This window comes from Gorilla gorilla, chromosome 8 (assembly GCF_029281585.2).
Source record: "Gorilla gorilla gorilla isolate KB3781 chromosome 8, NHGRI_mGorGor1-v2.1_pri, whole genome shotgun sequence".
NCBI classification, from domain to species: domain Eukaryota; kingdom Metazoa; phylum Chordata; class Mammalia; order Primates; family Hominidae; genus Gorilla; species Gorilla gorilla.
In genome coordinates this window covers 71,460,598-71,480,176 of record NC_073232.2, presented here as the reverse complement: position 1 = coordinate 71,480,176, position 19,579 = coordinate 71,460,598, and the positions used below count along the sequence as shown (strand labels likewise).

Sequence of the window (19,579 nt, the reverse complement as noted above, 5' to 3'; positions counted from 1 at the left end):
AAACCACATTGTCATCTGAAAGAAGATAAATAGCAAATTGTTGAAGCGACAGGCCCCTAGGGACTAATTACTCTTCCGCAGTAATTCAGGAACTTCACCAGTGACTTACATTGACTTAACATGTCAAATGTCAGTTCTGTGTTATGAAATAAAAATACATGTTCTTTTAGTGTAAACAATACAGAAATGTTCTCAGATGTCCCAAGTTGTTAATCATGTGGGACAGATTCAGTGCCCTATGATGCATGTCCACGGCTCTGTGCCTGAGGTTACAAAGTGTAACAGGGCAGCTTTATAGTTAAAATCCAAGTAGACACCTTGTTCATCTGGGGGCTGAGGAGCACCCACACCACGCCTCGGAGACATTCATGTTGCACATTCAGAATGCAAGAGTGATCATGAATAAATGTTCCTGACACTCCATTCTCCAATCTTCATTCTACTTTGGTTTTGGGGAGGTTGTTGCAGGACACTGATGGGGAGACCGCTGGCCAGCTGTGCCCCTGGTAGGGTTTCAGCCAGTAGCAGGGTGGCAAAGCTTACAGCACTGCGCTACATGGTGTGAGCTGCTTTGGTTTCTCATGGGATATCACCACAGGTCAAATACAATGTGTCTGCAAACCAGGCCGAGAAGCTGGTGCACAGCTCACACGCTACACATGCTAACTCAATTGAAATAGGCTTTCAGCAACAGGTGCACACTAGTGCTTATTCTACATGAGGCTCCACGCAGGTCATAGAGGGCTAAGGTTCTGTGTTCCGTAGAGCAGGCCCTGTCTTGCTGCTTCTTCTCTGTGGCTTGGCTCAAGGTCTAACAGTTTACAGAAACCCAATCAATGTTGGTTGGCTTGAAGACAGGATCTCTGCCTACAAACTTTTCATAGTTTAGGAGAAAAATCCTATGAATCATCCAAGGTTCAACCAAGAGGAGAGGTCACTCTAAGTATTTATAACGGAGGACTCTCATTACCCAGGTTATAGGAAGACTTTGAGGCCAGAGCACAGTGACATTGGAGGAAGCCGCAACCCTCCCTGGGTTGAAGGAACTAAGGAGGTAAGTGGTGCTATGGGGCCCAGGTACGAGGGTCACCCTTTGGAAGCTGCAGTCTTGGCTTCCCTGGCAGGAGCTGGACCCTCAGGGAAGTCTGCTGGAGATAGTGCTTAGGTGTGGGGAAAATGGTGATGGAGAAATACCCTGGCTTCCCCCTTCTTACCCCTCTTTTTAGCACCTCTCTCTGGGGTGAATCCCACCAGAAACCAATTGGCACAGGAGCCAGGAATGACAGTCTAACAGGCTCAATCCTTCCTTCCCTGAAGCCCATCCCCATAATGCAGAGAGGGAAAGGGCTTGGACTGGCTCTGAGGGCAGACAGGTCCAGGATTGGCACATCTTCCATTGGACAGCATCCCACAGCCTAGGAATAAATTTCCTTTATGTATTTCATTCTCAAAATCCCCACAAAGACCCCGTGAATGGTGCATTTTTACCTCATTTTATGTATGAGAAATGTAAGACCCAGAAGCTTCTGATAAATGACTATAAACTCCCCAGCTAGTGCCCGGCTCAGCAGTACTCAAGGTGGGTCTGTAACCCCCATTTCCCTCTTACCCTTGCTCTATGTAAACCTCGAAAGGCTATTTTTCTTCTAAGGACTTGTGGGGAGATCTTTCTGCTCATGAAGGTTTTGCATTTTAGATTATTGTTCAAATTGTCTATTTCCCTTTTGATCTCCGGTCTAGTTGTTCTCTCCATGATTCCAAGTGTGGCGTTGATGTTGCCAAGTATTTGTATTGGTCTATTTTTCTCATTATTTATATCAGTTCTGCCCCATGGATTTTGGGGGCTCTGTTAGAAACATATGTTTATAATTGTTATATCTTCTTCATGAGTTGATTCTATTGTTATTATAAAGTGTCCCTGCTTATCTCTGATAACTATTTTTGTTTGAAAGTTTATTTTGTCTGATGTCAGTATGGCCACTCCAGTGTTCTTACAGTTGTTTGCATGATTATTTCTTTTCCATTCTTTTACTTTCAGCCCATTTATATCTTTGAATCTAAAGTGTGTCTCCTGTAGCAAACATATAGTTGGATCTTGTTTTTCTTATCCTGTCTGATCTGATAATCTCTGTCTTTTGTGTTGCTTAATCCATGAATATTTAATGTTAATATCCATAGGTTTGGATTTATGTCAGCCATTTTACTTTCTTCTTTATGTCTCATGTCTTTTTTTTGGTCAAGTTTGGCATATAAAGCTGTATATTACAAAACTGGGGTTTTGGAATGCAAAATTTAATAGCATAAAGTATTATTTTGCTTTCTTTCTTTTGTGTGTGAATCTCTTCCAAGGTCTTCTCTAGGAGGAACTCAAACACCTCTTCTCCACCTTGCAAGTCCTGCTGAGTTGCTCTGGGAAGGGGTTAGGAAGGGAAGTAGGGATTCACATGCTTCTGGTAGAAGAGATGAGTTGCAAATAGGGAAATGCCCAGTAGCCCCTCAGCCACCACTCCTCCTTACCTGCATCTCTTCAGATCATTCTCTTCAAGTCATTTCAGGTGCATGAAGACATTGGTATCTGAATGGCAAAGAAATTCTCTTCAGACCTGCCCATCACTGTTCATGGGGACCAGAGGGCAGTTCTCTGTGGATCACAGTCAGTCTAAAGCACCTTCCCCTAAAGCTACCAACATTGAGGCATCAGCCAAGGCTTCCCCACCATGTGCTTTAGTCCACCCCGTGAAAGCCACAGGCTTGTGGCAAATGATAATAGGGAAGCTGATTTGGCAAAGTGGAAAACATGATATTATCAAGTGAATAAAGCAAACTACTAAATTCTACTCCTTGCTGGGACCACCAGGAATAACTAAGAATGCCTGTGGACAGGATTGAGGGGCGGCATGGGTCAGACAATTTTTTGGTCGTAGTTCAGTGGTGATGTGCCTACTGCTTCTCTTTTGTTACATGTCCTTCATTAGTGTCATAATTCTTTTTGGTTTTTGATGTAAGAATCAATTAAAAAAAGAAAAGACAAATTAAGGAAGGGCTGATGGAAAGAAGAGGTGGGGAGGGAAAGAGGTAGAGAGGTAGAGAAGACAAAGAAAGGGAGGTTCGATTTCATTTGGGCTGTCCCCTCAAGCTAATCCCCTCAAGTTTTAAGCCAGCTATAGTTGATGAGTAGTAAAGGGAGGTCCACACCTCATTTATGTTTTAATATTGACTTTGTGTAGTAAAAAGCAGGGAAAAATAGAGTGTCATGGGGAGTTCAAGACTTAAAACGGAGCATCTGAAACATAACCTAAAAAAAGGATACTGTGATTCCAATCCAAGGACTTTAATTTCACACAAGGGAATAGGAAACTGCATGGCCTGTAAAACGTTTTTTACGTTTGGTTATTTGCCCTGAGGAAGGAAGCCGAGGCTCATTTCTGCATCCCGTCCCCTCTGAGCTCTGCAGCAGACGCTGCTGCCGCCGAGCCTGCTCTGCCCGCTGCCCGTGACTCTCTGCGAGGCCTGTGCACTGCCTGTCACAGTCTCCTCTCCTATGATCGCTGCCTTGCCTTGGCTGCCATATCCCCTGTCGGAACCTCTGTCCTCTTAGGCCCCATGACCTTTTCTCACCTGATTCCCAAAACCAGCTGAGATGTTTCCAACTCCCCGGAGCCTTCCTGATCTCTGGACCTCATTTTAAAAAAGCAGCTGAATTCCCCACAGTTGTGTTTCTGAAGCTCTCAGACTCTCTCTTCCTAGGAGAAATCATCACCTGTTAGGTTGCATCCTGGATACCTGTTGGGTGGTTTATGTCAGGTCATCTTAGCTGAGCTGGCCATTATTCCTCAGAATTGTCTTCTCTGAATAGTTCCAAGGCAGCCTGAAGCACATGTTGTGATGCAGAAGGCTGCAGCATGGGAGCAGCCTGCCCACTCATAGGTCCGTGCAGGCTTTGTGCCTGACCCCCTGGCTCATCCGGTCAGCGTGGGGCAACTGCTGGTGGCTACTTTCGGGTCCTGCTGTAGCCCCTGCTCTGGCCTCTACTACTAGAGATCAAAGCAGTTTCAGTTGGTCCTTGTGGGTCCTGTGCAGCCGCGGGGGCCACTTGGTCTTTCTTCCTACACTTGACATCTGTCATCCTCCTTGAATGCTTGCCCTGTCATCAGGCTCTGGGCCACAGCCTCAGATGCAGAAACAGCAGCAGCAGCCCCACAGGCTGAGGAACCAAATCCCTGCTTGAGGCCAAACCCCTGCAAGAAATGTATTATTCTACAGCTACTGCAGTCCTGCTTGGCACTGGACCTCACAGATGCCCCCCTGTAAGCTGCCCAGATCACTCTCAGGCGGGGCCAAGGATCAGCTCTGGTTCTTCTCTCTTGGCAAGTTTAGGCATAGAGCAGGCACTCACAGAACACAGGTTGGTTGGGGGCCTTGATGTACCCAAGCTAGCTGAGATGGCCTTGCAGACCCTGGCTGAGCGGGTATGAAAAGAGCAAGGGCTGGCTGGCTTCCCATGGCTGGAAGAGGCCTTTTGGTTGTGGTTGTTTTGGGTTTTTGGTTCCCCTTATGGTGGGACTACTTGTCAGGCAGGTGCTCGGAGACAGGATCCTGACAGTTGTGGCTCCTCAGATGCCTTCATCTGTCCAAATGGTCTGACGATGGCTGTGCCCCAGGACCAGGAGTGTGTCCCTGTGCAGTGTGGTGCTTCAGGCTGCCTGTGCTGCACCCTCCTGGAGCTCCAGGATGGCTCCTTCCCCTTGGATCCCTTGGACACAGATATCTTTGTGTCTCTGGTCTTTGGGATCTGGCTCCAGGCTCTCCCACAGGAGGACAGACTGTGGCTGCTGGCCTGGTTTGTGGACCCTAACGATGAAGTCTCTATGATGCAGTTAGGTCCAACTGACATGTGTTTTCTCCCATAACTCTGGCATGACCACTACGCTGCCTCCAGTGCTGCTGCCCACCCTGCACACTCTCTGCCCCACCCTGGTGCATTTCCCTGCTGACTATGGGGTGCCCAATTGGGGGAAGGGGGCAAATCATCCCCCTACTTGGATCCTTTCTGAGCTAGAAATTCCCAGTGTGAGCTGCTGTGTTGAATTTAAGAATGATGTCCAAATGTCATCAGTATCCATTGCTTGGCTCTGCTCCCAGGGCCTGAGGACAAAGCAGGACTCTGTGGTCACAGGCAACAGGCCCTGCTCACTGCCTTGCTCCAACAGGTGGGTTAAACGGCAGCTCCATCTCCTCTTGCCCGCCTCAAAGCCTGGATCTACAAGGATGTCCAGGTCAGTGCAGCATCACAGCAAATGACCCCAGGCTTCCTTCTCTCCATTGTTTCATAAAGTTCTCTGATGTGCATGTTACCATGGTTACAAATCCATCAGTATATTGCTCTCCAAGTGATCAGAGACTTTCTGCTTCTTAGTAGCTTTTGGTCACTTTAGAAAGGGCCTTGGATGTCTAGAGAGGGGGTGTGGGCAGACATGAGATGACCACTGAATGATCTGTACTTCCAGTTTCGGGGCTCTTGGGGCTGGGGTGGCATTATGGCTGAGTTGTGTTCTCCCAAAAGTTGTATGTTGAAGCCCTAACCCCCACTACTGCAGAATATGACTGTGTTTGGAGATAGAATCTTTAAAGAGGTGATTAAAGTTAACTGAGGTCATCAGGATAGGCCCTAATCCAATATAACTGATGCCCTTCCAAGAAGAAATGAGAACACAAACACGCATAGAGGGAAGACCATGTGAGGACACAGGGAGAAGACAGCATCTACAAGCCAAGGAGAGGGGCATGAGAAGAAACCGAACCTGCCAGCAACCTGATCCCAGACTCCCACCCCCAGAAGTGCAGGAACAATGCAAACCTGGCCTGTGGTGCTTTGCTATGCAGCCCTGGCAAACTAGGACATGTGCGTCTTAGTCCATTTGCGTCACTATATAGGAATGCTTGAGGCTGGGTAATTTATAAAGCAAAGGGGCTTATTGGCTCACAGTTCTGCAGGCTGTACAAGAAGTGGGGCACCAGTATCTGCCTCTGGTGAGGGCCTCAGGGAACTTCCACTCATGGAGGAAGGCACCACTTGAGGAGATGGGAAGCAAGAGAGGGGAGGAAGCACCAGGCTCTTTTTAACAATCAGATCTCATGAAAACTAATAGAGTGAGACTTTGATACCATGAGGATGAGGATGGTACCAAGACATTCATGTGGGACCGGCTCCCATCACCCACACACCTCCCCCAGGCCCACCTGCAACACTGGGGGTCACATTTCAACATGAGATTTGGAGGGAGCAAACATCCAGGCCATATCAGGTGGTGACAGAATTCCCCTTGGCTTCCTCTAGTGGCCCCACCTATGGCTTTGGTGGATTTGGTGCCCACTCAGTGAGTGCTCACTTAGCCCAGTGATGCTGCACACACACGGCTCACTTCCCTTTCAACAGTTCCTGTGATTCTTCCCAATGTTCCCAGCCTTCCACCTTCATATTTTGGATGGCGCTGCTGTGCGGCCCCATCTTGCATGAGCTGCCTCCACTCAGCAGGTACCATCTGGGCTGCCATTTCCTCCTGGAGGGCCCAGGGGAGTGGGGACGGGGGTGAGAGGCACTGGAGCAGAGGATCCTGTCCCTGCTTTTCCCTCTTGGCCCCTGGCTCAGCCCAGCAATTCCAAAGTGGGGCACCGACGGGAGGCAGATGGAGGGCCAGGGTCCCAGGGCAGCCCCTGTCACAGACCTGAGGGGAATCGTGCTTGAACGTGGATGTCATTGACTCAGGGTCTTCCTTTGTCTTCCTCATCTTAATTCCTGGAGACAGAAAATTGCACATGCCAGCCTTTGATGTTTTGCACAGGATATGGAAAAAAACAAATGTTGGCCTTTTTGAGTTCAGTCGCATATGTAGCCAAAGGCCCAGGAGTGTAAGCTGTCTGCAGGGAAGGCAAAAGCATCTCTGTTCATCGAAGCTGCCCATTTGTCCAGGGGTTATGATAGCAGCATCCATAACCTGACACTGTATGATGGGTTATGGCTTCCTGGCCATGTTTTCAAGCATTTTTAAATTTTAATACAGGTATTGTTGTCTTTGTTTTATAAATAAGAAATTAAGGTCTGAGGAGAGCATATTCTCCCAAAGTTCTCACAACTGTGCTGATTTCTTTTTCTTTTCTTTTCTTTTTTTTGGAAAGGAGTCTCGCTCTGTTGCCAGGCTGGAGTGTTATGGCGCGATCTCGGCCCACTGCAACGTCCACCTCCTGGGTTCAAGCAATTCTCCTGTCTCAGCCTCCTGAGTAGCTGGGATTGCAAGCGAGGGCCACCATGCCCAGCTAATTTTTTTTTTTGTATTTTTAGTAGAGATGGGGTTTCACCATGTTGGTCAGGCTGGTCTCGAACTCCTGACCTTATGATCCACCCGCCTCGGCCTCCCAAAGTGCTGGAACTACAGGCGTGAGCCACTGCACCTGGCTGGTTGTGCTGATTTCTAACCCAGTGTGACCACTGCCCCATCCACCTGGCCTCTGCCATGGCATCTCCCCAGCTCACCAGACCCATGGAACACCCAGACCCAGCCTACCTTCCTCCATATGCCCTGTGAAGAATGTGCCTCCCCAGATCTGTGAGAATGCAACATTTCTTTCCAGGGAAGCCTGTTTCTGACCTCGCTGGCATTCCCCTGCCTATCTTGATAATTTCCTGGGGGATCTGAGTCTGCCAGGTGCCTGTCCTACTCTGCCAGCTGCAGGTCTCACTGACTGTGCCCGAGCCCATCCTGAGGGTATGAAGGATGGCAGCAGCTGTCTTTCCCAACCAGGGTCAAAAAATGCCACGCTTTCTCCAAGTCCAGGCCACGCTAGTTTGAGAGTAAAGGGAAGTGGCAGTTTCTGAGCATGATGGCATCTTCTTTCAACTGCAGTGCTGAGAAATTGCTGGCCTTCCTTTCTCAGGAGGCTTGGTGACTTACGTGTGAAATCCTAGCATGGCTCAGATATTCTCAAAGCTCAGAATCTGCTGAGGCTCTGCTACCTTTAGGGCTCATGGGCTCCCGAATAGCCCTTGGTGTCCGTCAATGCTGCCTGCCAGTGGCCCCAGGTGCTCAGGTTGGCTGAGTTGTAGCTTGTCCCAGCCCTGTCCTGTGTTGGTTGAATGTGGCATTGGCTCTGCCTTGTGTTTCTGCTTTGTCTTCTGCTGGACAGGCCTGTAGCACCCTGTCCTGGACTCCAGCCCAGCCTGCCTGGGCACTGCAGGCCCTCCAAGGGTCCCACACCAGTCATAGGCAGAATTCTGAGAGGCCTTACAATTCCCACCCTGTGGTATACACGCCCCAGTGTAATCCCTTCCCCATGGCTGGAGGCCAGGCTGCAAATCTGATGGCCTTCCTGCTAGTGATGAGGGTGCAAAGGTGAAGAACCTTGCAGATGTAATTTGCAGATGTAATGAAGCTCCTTAATGAGTTGCCTTTGAGATGATCAAAAGGGAAATCCCCTGAGCCTTTAAAATAGCCAGGATCTTCCTAAAGAGAGTGATTCCAAACAGGAGAGGGACGCCCCTGCTGGTCTTGGGGAAGTAAGTGTCGTGTCCCGAGGGGCCCTGCCTGGGTGGACCCAGGGAGGGAGGTGTGTGGCCTCTTGGTGTGGCAGGGAGCAGGTGTGGCCTCTAGGTGCTGAGAGGAGCCTCTGGCCATCGCCTGGCAAGAAAGCTGGGACTTGGTCATTCCATTGCAAGGAACTAAATTTGGCCAAGAACCACATGAACTTGGAAGGGGACCCAGCTCCAGAGGGGACTGTATCCCCACTGACATCTTGATTTTAGCCTGGTGAGACCCTCAGTCAAGGACCCTGCCCAGGCTTCCGATCTACAGAAACTATAAGACAGTAAAGACATGGTGTTTTAAGTTGCTGAGTTCATGGTGCCTTGTAACACAGCAATGGGAAACTAATACAGTGCCCCCAACTCCCTCTCCCCCTACCCACGGGGGTCAGATTTTTAGCACAGCTAGTAGGGTCTCCTTATTGTCTCTGTCACTGTGTGACTTCTAGATTGGCCTGAAAACTGGAATCCCATTCTTCATACTCATCCTAAGGGTTAAGCCCTGACATGGGTGATGGCCCCAGGCCTTGGGCTACAGCTTATCCCAGGATGAGCCCCTCTGCCCCATGCACCTCAGTAAACAGGAGAATGGAGCAGGCGCGGGGCCTTTTTCAGTGGGCTCTACTCTTCATGGCTCTGTTTCTAGTTCCCATCAGGTCATTTCTAGGAACTTACAGGAACCGCAAAACCCAGGCCTTCCCTAAAGAAGATAAAGAAATATTACCATTGTTCCAAGCTCAGACCACAGTAACTTGAGACTCAAGAGGAGTGAAGATTTTTTAGAATTACAGTGCCTTCTGCTATCTGCAGGGTTGAGAAATTGTCATTTCATAGGGGGATTGGTGATTTATTTCTGAAATTCTTAGGAGAGATTGCAATGAGAAGAGAAATATCACCAAAGTCTCAAAGCTGCTGACCAGCTTATTTAAAATTATGCAGTATATTCAGCAAACACTTAGGGCAAAGAACAGGAAAAACAGAGGATAAAATTGATTGCCTTATGGAAAACAGTTGGAAATGTAAAGCCCAAAAATGTGTCAATAAAGATGGAAAATGGAGTAAGATCCCCATTTGATCTCCGTTTATGTAACATAATAATTTTTAAAACTCTTTTGATTTTGATGTAATTATAGATGCATAGGAAGTTGCAAAAATGGTGCACAGAGTGCCATGCCTTTTACCTGCTTCCCCCAGTAGTGACATTTTATATCACTACAGTACAATATCACAGATAGGAAACCGATATTGGTACATGCTATGGCTTGAATTGTGTGTCTGAAGTCCTAACCACTAGTATTTCAAAATGTGACCCTTGAAAGTAGTGCCATTTCAGATGTCATTAGTTAAGATGGAGTTACAGTAGAATAGGGCAGCCCGAATCCCATATGACCGGCATCCTTAGAAGAAGACGGCATGTGAAGATAGACTCGCACAGGAGAAGTGCCATGGGGTGAGAAAGGCAGAGATCTGAGTTATGCAGCTGCAAGCCAAGGAATGCCAAAGGTGGCCAGAAAACCACCAGAAGCCAGGAAGAGGCAAGGAAGGATTTGGACTTTCAGGTTTTAGAGAGGGGTTCAGCTCCCCAGTCCGCTCTGCTGATCATTGGCAGAACGTTTTCCATGGATGTTTGGCTGGAGAAGAATAGTTATTTTCAAAAATACCTTCTGTTGTGTTAGACTGCTATTTCCCCAGTCCTGCAGCTGCAGGAAGCAGGCTTTTCTTGGGACATGTCTGTCTACAGTGGTTGGTGGTTCCAGGTTGCAAGTTTCTCCAGTGTTTTGGCTGAATTACATGGAAACATAAAGAAAATCCAGGCACCTCACCGTAGTGCCAACCTGAAGTCCCAAGGTCTCTAAGAAGTCACCTTGCTCTTTCCACCTCTCAGAGTCTTCCTAGGTTTGACTGTTTTTACTGTAGTAAAATATACATAACACAAAATGTATGATTTAACCAGTTTTAGGTGTATGGTTCTAAGTATACTTAGTATAGCACTAAGTACATTAACATTGTGGGGCAACCATCACTACCACCCTTCTCTAGAATACTTTTCATCTTGCAAAACTGAAACTGATTCATTAAACACCATTTCTCCCTATTTCTGCCTCCCCCCAGCCCTTGAAAACCACCATTCTAATAACTGTTGCTATGATTTTTGAAGTATTAGTCCTTTTATGACTGGCTTATCTCACTTGAAATAATGTCCTCAGCATTCATCTATGTTGTAGCATGTGTCAGGATTTCCTTTCTAAGGCTGGATGGCATTCCATTGCATATACTGCATTTTGTTTATCTCCTTCTTTGTGGATGGGACACTCAGGTTGCATCTGCCTCTTGGCTATTGTGAATAATGCTTCTATGAATGTGGGGGTACACAGATCTGTTTAAGTCCCTGCTTTTAATCCTTTTGGGTAAACACCCAGAAATTGGATTGCTGGGTCATCTGGTAATTCTGTCTAATTTTTTATGTTCGACTTTTATGTTATGTCCAGCAATTCTTTTTTTATTTTCAAGAGGGATGTCTAGGGATGAAATGGGGTTGCTCCACCTTGGCTAGAACTAGCAAGCTAAATCAACTTAAAAAATATTCTTCTCAGCTAAACCCCATTTACAGAATAGCCAATGTGTCCCTTGAAGTTTGTGTCAAGAACATGAACACACTTCTCCTTAGAATCCTTACCTGCTTCCAGTGCTCAGGAAATCTTCCTGAGGGATGATTTTGTTCCAGGCCTTCTGGTCAACCGTGGAGCCTGAAACCACAGAGGCAAATTATTTTCTTTCTTCTTCAGTGTGATTTTCCTTCCCCTTCATAAAACTGCTAATGTGTAAGTAAAACATAGTTGTTACAATAAAGGCCATACTGACCCTTTTCATTTTTGAAGAAGTGTTCATTTTCATTACCTCATTCATCCTCATCAACTGCTGTGAAGGAAGCAGTCAAGGCCTAGGCTTTATCTCTACTTCATAGACAAGGAAATGGACTTGGAGTCAATTTGGGATGAGAATTCTGAAACTTCCCATGCAGAAGCCACTGCTCTTTCAACATAATTCCCGTATGATTTGATTAAAGGAATGGTAAGAGCACCACTTCAGCATTTCAGACAATCAACCTCATCTCTACCAGTAGAGAGTGTCTGTTAATGGGGCTGTACCTCATTCCCTACCCTGGGAACTATGGGAGAAGGGTAAGGATGGAGGGAGCATGTTGGTGGATTGAGAACATCTGGTTTGAATTTGGCATTGGAAAGGATCTTAACTCTGTTACCCAGGTCTGTAGTTCTCTTTCTGATTTATCATTGGTGCTGCAGTGTTATAGCCTGGAGTAGGACATCAGCATTAGTACAAACTGAAGCAACTTTCTTGTGAATACTGTGAATTTGGGATCACCTCCAATGGGAGATTGTGCGTGGGGTAGTTTAGTAGTAAATCAGCTCACATCAGGCTAGGGCTAATAGAGCCAAAGGCAGCAGGAGGGAACAGAAGAAACCCCTGGGCACTTTGGCTGACGGACACATTGGAGTCTAAGAGTCGTTTGCCTTGCCCAGGCCTGGGATGTTGACCAACTGATCCCATAAAACTCTCCAAGCAGAAGGTCTGATGAAGACTCAGAGCTCTGCCTTCCAGAGCATGATAAGGTTTGATCAGAATTTGCAGGCTGATTCTCAGCCTAGGGGTCCCGTGGACCTACAGCCTTGCTCTGGAGCCTTCAGCCTCCCTGGATGGCAAGCCCAAGTTCCCATAGAAATGCCCGGTTGTAGTTGTGAAGCAGACTTTATGAGTAGTTTTTCCACCTATGTCAGCATTCTCCCCACGTTATTATGAACTACGCTATGTCAGAACACCAACTCTCAGCTCTGGGAAGACAAGTGAGATGTCAGGATTTCTGGGCAAGAGCACCCCAGCTACCCCTCTATAAAAAGAAAATGTTTTTCTACTTTGTTTTCACTGCTAGACATGCAGTAGGTTCATCTGCAACATGAACAGCTTGTGTAACTTCCTGCTTATTTTCCTGTGTAGCGTAATAGTTGAGTTCTCTCTTTAATGACCTCATTAAATTAACAAGTTTGGGTTGACTCTCAGCTTCTTTCTATCCCTTATACAGTAGTCCCCCTTGTTGATAGTTTCACTTTCTGGGATTCCAGTTACCCTCGGTATGGTACAATAAGATATTTTGAGAGAGAGACCAAATTTATGTAACTTTTATTACAGTATTTTGTCATAATTGTTCTATTTTATTTTTTGTTATTGTTGTTAAATCTCTTACGGCACCTAATTCATACACCAAGCTTTATCATAGGTCTGTATGTATAGGAAAAAGCATATTGTATATAGAGTTCCCTAAAATCCGATGCTCAACCATCCACTGGGGGTCTTGGAATGTATTCCCATGGATAGGGAGGAGCGGCTACTGTAATAGGAATGAAATAGGAGTGGAAATTTAGTTTCTGTTACAACCTTTAAACTCAGAAGATTATAAGTAAAATCTCAGGAAATCATGTGCTGCACTGAATGAAGAAAATGGCTTCTTTTGGTCTTCCATTTGTCACATTTTCAGCCTCTTAGTGTTGCAGAACTTTTCCTTAGTTCAGCTAAAGACGGGGTTCTTTGTCCCATGGCCACAAAAATTCAGGCTTGCAGACAACTTGAATAATGAGTAAGACAGGGTTTTATTGGGTGAAAAGGAAGAAAATGGGCGAAACAGGGACTCTCGCAGGGCCAGAGTCCCTGCTAGAGCGCTTCCCACCCGGGTTCCACACAGGAATCCTGGATTCCACACAGGAAGAAGAGGGGCCCGGCTCCTCTCCCACTGCAAATAGTGTGAACTTCCCGAGGGTCCGCCCCAGTGAGTGGGCAGGTTGGAGTTTTTCCAGGAACCCCCTCCCACCTGGATGCCTCATTAAATAATGTGGTAGCCAGCACCAAAGTGTTGATGCACCGATGTCTAGCTTTGGGGAGTGTGACATCCAGACATTGGGTGGAAGGGCCAGCCTGTCCCCATGATAAGGCTCCTAACATCCCTCCCACTCTCCAATCACAACAGCTTCTGATAGGTCCCCATCTCCACTCCCCCAGAGTAAAATTTATGAACATTCTGCAGAAAAGAGTCCCTTGGCTCTCACTTACAGCCTATTTAAAAAAAATTTTTGTGTGTGTGTTTAACCAACTTAGCAGATTCGAATAGAGGAAAGAGGCTACATCTTTATGGCAATTATTATTATTATTTTTTTTTTACAAAATATTATCTAAAGTAATGAAAACATTAAAAACAACCTGAAATGGTGACTGTGGTAGGATGCATGATGGCCCGTCAAAATGTCCACATCTGAATCCCCCAAACCTGTGAATGTGTCATATTATGTTAGCAGGAGAGAACTGAGACAGCAGATGGAATGAGGTTGTGTCAGGTGACCTGGGGATGGGGAGAGGGTCCTGGATTCTCCAGGTGGGCCCAATGCCGTCACAGGTCCTGACAGTGGGAGAGAGAGGTGGAAGGCTCTCCATGCAGTGCTGTGAGGGCTCCGGCCTTGACAGGCTTTGAGGGTGGAGGAGCAGCCCCTGGAAGCTGGACAAGGCAAGGACAGTTTCTCCCTGGGCTACACATCTATTTCAGTCTAGTGAAACTGACTTCAGACCCCTGACCTCAGGAACTGTAAGATAAACAATGTGTGTTGCCACTGAGTCTGAATAGCCCTTGTCCAAAACGCTTGGGACCAGCACTCTTTCAGATTTTGGATTTTGCATTTTTTCAGCTTTTGGAATATTTGTACATACGTATTGAGATATCTTGGGGATGGGATCCAAGTCTAAATACAAAATTCATTTACATTTTATATACATCTTGTACACATAGCCTGAAGGTAACTTTTATTATTTAACATATTTTAAACATTTATTATTGAAATTATTTAAATATTTTAAATTAGGAATGCTCAGCCTATAATTTGTTATATCAGCGAGAGGAAACTCATAAAATAACATAGCAAAACGCCTGATTCCCCAAGCTCTCAGGACAGGTAAGATTGTAATTGTAACTTATGTAGGAAAACAGACGCTTGGGTTGCCTGGGGCAGTGGGTGGTGGGACGCCTCTGTCCTTGCTCTCTCCCTACCCTGCACACGCCTGCTGTTACTCTCATCAGTGGGTGGAGTTCATTTCCTTTTCTCTTTATCAACAGAATGTGGCAGAATTGGCCGGAAGCAGAATTGCCTGTTTCCACTGAGGCCCCCTTGCCCTCTTGGAAGCAATTGCTGTGTAGGAAGTCTGAACACCTCACAGGAGATGGAGGCCCGGCCAGTTCCTGCCCGCTGTAGCCGCCCAGCTGAAGGGGGTCCAGACACGAGTGGAGCCATTGTGACATCCAGCCTCAGCAGACACCTCCACACTGCGCAGGGCAGAGCAACCACGCCACCGAGTGAGCCCCATTTGCAGACTTTGAGCAAATAATGATTGTGCACGTTGGATCATTTATTGAGTTTCTCTCGTACACCAAGCACTGGTTGGATCCCATGCTTGTTGGTGACAGAGCTGCTGTGATGCCAGTCCTGCGTCCCCTTCAGCCTGTGAAGGAGGAGCACCATGAACTAGCCAACTAACACGTGTCTAATCACATAAAGGGAACTGAACACCAGAGAGCTACAGTCACTTTCCGAAGGTCACACAGCAAGTGCAAATGAGGTCTCACCCTCAGGGCTGGGTTCCAGGCCTGCTGGGCAGGTAGGTTACTGCTGCACAAAGTTTCTGTTATCCTAAAATTGTTTCAGACAAGCACCAAAGGACGTCCCATATTTCTGCTTGACTAAGGTTTAACGAAGTTAATGTTCATACTTTCCACTCTATTTTTCCACTCTTTAAGGATCCAAATTTTCTTGGGGTAACTGCATATAAAAGTTTAACTATTACAGAGATAACCACAAAATTTGATTAGGCTTCATTGAGTGGAAAACACTGTAGTCCAAATAAATGCAGAAATCACTGGTTTGGGAACCAAGGGATAAAATGCTCCCAGCTGTGGCAGTTCCTCTTCTACCTTCTTTGAGTGAATTTGCAACACAGAAAAAGGCCGATGAAGCTGAGACATTGATTATCAAAGTGCCTTCACTTCCCAGAACCATCTGACGCAAGATAGAATCCAGCTATGCTTAATCACCACTTACACAGCACTTTCTGAAATGCTGTCTACATCTTAGGGTAGGTTTTATTTTCTCTTAATGGAGGGGTTTTCCCAGGCTTGTAGGGGACATAGTCTTCTCTGTCCCCTTCCTTATCTTGGCTTCTTCTTTGTTTTTATTGTGGTAAAATACACAAAGCATGATGTTGACCGTGTTAACCATTTTTAAGCATACAATTCAGTGGTATTAAATATACTCATAATATTGTGCCCCCATCACCACCATCTATCTCCAGAACTCTTTTTATCTTATGAAATGGAAACTCTGTACTCATTAAACAACAAGTCTCCATTCTCTTCTCCACTCACCTCTGGCAACCACTGTTCCTTCTGTCTCTATGATTTTATGAGGTACTCTGTGTACCTCATGTCAGTAGAATCATACAGTATTTGTCCTTCTGTAACTGGCTTATTTCACTTGAGCACAGTGTTCTCAAAGTTCATCCTTGGTATACCACATGTCAGCATTTTCTTCCTTTTTAAAGCTGAATAATATTCCTATGCATGTATAGACCACATTTTGCTTATCCATTTATGTATTGATGGACACTTGAGTTGCTTCCACTTCTTGGCTGTTGTGAATAATGATATTATAAACAGGGATATGCAAAAGCCTCTTCAAGTCCTTGCTTTTAATTCTTTTGGGTATGTACACAGTAGTGGAGTTCAGGATCATATGGTAATTCTGTGTTTAATTTTTTGAGGGTCTGCCATACTGTTTTCCAGTGGCTGCACCATTTTACATTCCTTGTGCAAACAATGCACAAGGGTTCCAATTTCTCTATATTCTTGCCAACATCTGTTAGTTTCTGTTTTCTTCCTGGTAGCCATCATTATGGGTGTGGAGTGGTCTCTTGGCTCCTCCTTGACAGGGGTTCTCTTTGGAATCCGTACCTGCCAGCCAGGATCCCTGTCTACTGGCTGCTCCTTGGTCCTGTGGAGCTTTGCTCCTGCACTCTGCCAAGCTCTGAGGCTGGCCTCTGTTTAAGCTGCTGATAGGCACCTGTCTTCATGCTAAGGCCTAGCTGACTGGCTGAGCCAACCTACTCCTCCAGGGCCTGCCCAACCCTGATGGGTGCCTGACGCAGGCCTGGAACATCTTGCTGCCTTCTCGTACTCACAGCTTAGGAAGCAAAAAGCAAGCCAGGTGTTCATACTTCTCTGCTGGGGACATAACAAATGGCATGACAAATACTAAAGCAATAAATGAACTGAAAAATAAATGAGTTGGCAATTATTTATCACAGAATTATCTGAGATGGTATTTCAAATTATTTCTCCCCTTAAAAAAAAGGATATTTTTTTATGGCATGAAGAGTCAAATGTAAAAGTAAAGAAATGAAAACAATCAGATGGAGAGAGATGAATATTTATCAGATTCCAGGATGAACATTGGCTTTGTAATTGTAATTCTTTGGGGAAAATTAATTCACCAGAAGCGCCCTTGGGAAGAGCATGGTAATTGCTGAAAAGATGCCTGATAAGCCACATACACGGGAGGGAGATTCCGTTAGGAAGGGCAAAGGGATTGCAAAACTGCCTTCCAGAAAGCTGAGGACCTAGCTAATGAGCTGACTTTATGTTCTGCTAAGAGCTGGTAGATGGTTTAGGGACAAATATCAGGCACTGTGCAATGGAGGGGAGGGAATTTGAGGTTTTGGTGGGGTTCAGGAAGATACCCTGGGGGGAATTCATTTGTATTTCATAAAAATTAATAACTTCTGAAAACAGCAACAACAAAAATGTACCATGAGCAGAAATAAGAGTACTTAAGAAACTAAGAGAAATGTTTTCAGCAAAGATGAATAAAGTTTAGTTGGTATATTTTCAGCACTCCCTATGAAAGGCACTCAGACTCCTGAAGAAAATTGTTCAAGGTCATTAGATAAGTCAGGGGCCCCTGAGAAAAAGAGCAGAAGATGGGAGGATTTTATTCAGGGAAATGGGGGGTGAGAGGGAAGAGAGGGGAGGACTGACAGAAAGCTTGACTCCAGAGAGAGAAAGAGAAAGTTGGGAGGGAGTGCGCTGGACACCCTGGGGATTCCAGGAGCACCAGAAAGAGGACTCTCCAGTTCCAGGAGCTGGGCCTTGGTCTCCCAGCCATGCCCTGGTGAGTGGGAGCCGCCCCTGGGCAGCGTGGCCTCTGTCCCAGTGCAGCCTGGGTTTCCCAGCAGCAGCGGGGCCTGGGTCATCTATACTTTCTGTGGTTGGAGTCTTGAGGTGCATTTTGTCGGCCAGCACAGATGTGACAAGAGAGTCCCAAAAGAAGGCAGGCAGATGGCTGAGGAGCATTTCTGTAGGGTGTCCTCAGCCCTCTGAGAAAGCTTCCCACAGCAAAGTTCCATGCCGAGGCATAGAGACCTTCCGCACTGTCCTCAGGGCCTAAACTATGTAACCCCAGCAGAATCAAAGATCTCCAAATCTCAAGCACAGTCCCTTAGTGCACCTCCCCATCCTGTGGTTGTCCAACCTGTGTCTGAATACCTCCCATGACAGGGTGCTCATTCACTTCTGTGACATTTCTGGACATGTCTTGAAGAGCTGTGGGTACAGAGCACCCTTGACTTAACTAACCCCATCTTAGAAAAAGGCTCCATTTTATGTTCACGGAGCACTTTACCAACAAGGATATTTTGTTTAATAAATGAATTAAAAAAAATAAAGACTGCATCCAACAAGATAAGGTCATAAACAAGAATGCTCTTCTCTATCTGTTCTAACCAGAGGACTCTGACTAGAAAAGATTAGGCCTTCAGCAGCCTGGAATTGGCCATCCTGACACCATCTTGCAGTCACTTGTGATAAGAGCTCGGCATCTGCTTCCAAAGGCTCTGCAGCATCAAATACTCTGCATTGCAAAACCAGTGGACCATCTCGCCTACACAAGGGCTCCTTTAGCTACCCCTGGACTGGTTTGTTCACTTTTTCTTCTATCTGTTTTGCCCCTTGATGTTAAATGTTACTTTGTTTGTTGTAGAATGTTTAGCCTATAACATTCATATATTGATTAAGTATACTATGATGTATGGTGTGCAATACTGACTGGCTTGTGGGGTGACTTGAGCCTGTGTGCTCAGGACTATGTGCCCATGACTCCCTAGTGCATGGGAAGTGTGATGGAGAATTGCCTTCTTGGAAACTCCATGTAGCTCGTGGCTTTTGTGATTGAAATAGCTTCAATAAAAGCCTGACGTTGTGGAAAGACACACACGTGCATGGATCTGGTTATTTCTAACCTTGTACCACTTATGCCATCATGCGACTGAAAGCGGAGTCCACAGGTCACAGATCTGCCTGATGTCTTTAGAAATGCAGAGCATCAGGCCCACCCTCTACCTAAGGAGTGAGCGAGAATCTTCCTCTTTGTAGATCCCAGAGCTATGCATACACGTTGCAGGGTGAGAAGCAGTTCCTCAAGGTGGCTGCTGTAGCCTGAGCTAGCATTCACTCCGTCCAACTGTTAGCCTGGGTCTTAGTTTTGCTTTGTATAACCACAGCAATGGCCTTGCTCCCTCCCCTCCATAATGGCACAGTGAAGAAGTGCCATGGCAGTCAGTTCTGGTCTGGGTAAGTGTCCTTCCCTGGAGGAGTGAGGAGTGCAGGGGTTCCCACTTCAGGTGGGCAGAGATGGGATAGGAGCGGCTAGCTTTGGGGATAAGGTAAAAGTCTTTGCGCTTATGATTTAAGGATTGAGGGTAAGAATGGCCCAGATTGTCAGGGCCTTGAATGTCAGTCTGAGGACTTTGTTCTGTGAACAGCAGATGGCGCAGGTATGGGAGGGTGATGTCCACATGGCTCTCCAGCCTGGACCCCAGACCCTTCTCCTCCAGCGCGGGACC

General features: G+C 46.3%; 1 long non-coding RNA gene across 1 annotated transcript; it reads left to right on the top strand.

Moving 5' to 3' along the window:
• Nucleotides 1-776: 776 nt before the first annotated feature.
• LOC101149315 (uncharacterized) lies at nt 777-18,944 on the top strand. Its single transcript, XR_008668834.1, has 3 exons — nt 777-1,054; nt 14,748-15,286; nt 18,465-18,944. It is a non-coding gene; the product is annotated as an uncharacterized lncRNA (long non-coding RNA).
• The last annotated feature ends 635 nt before the right edge of the window (nt 18,945-19,579 follow it).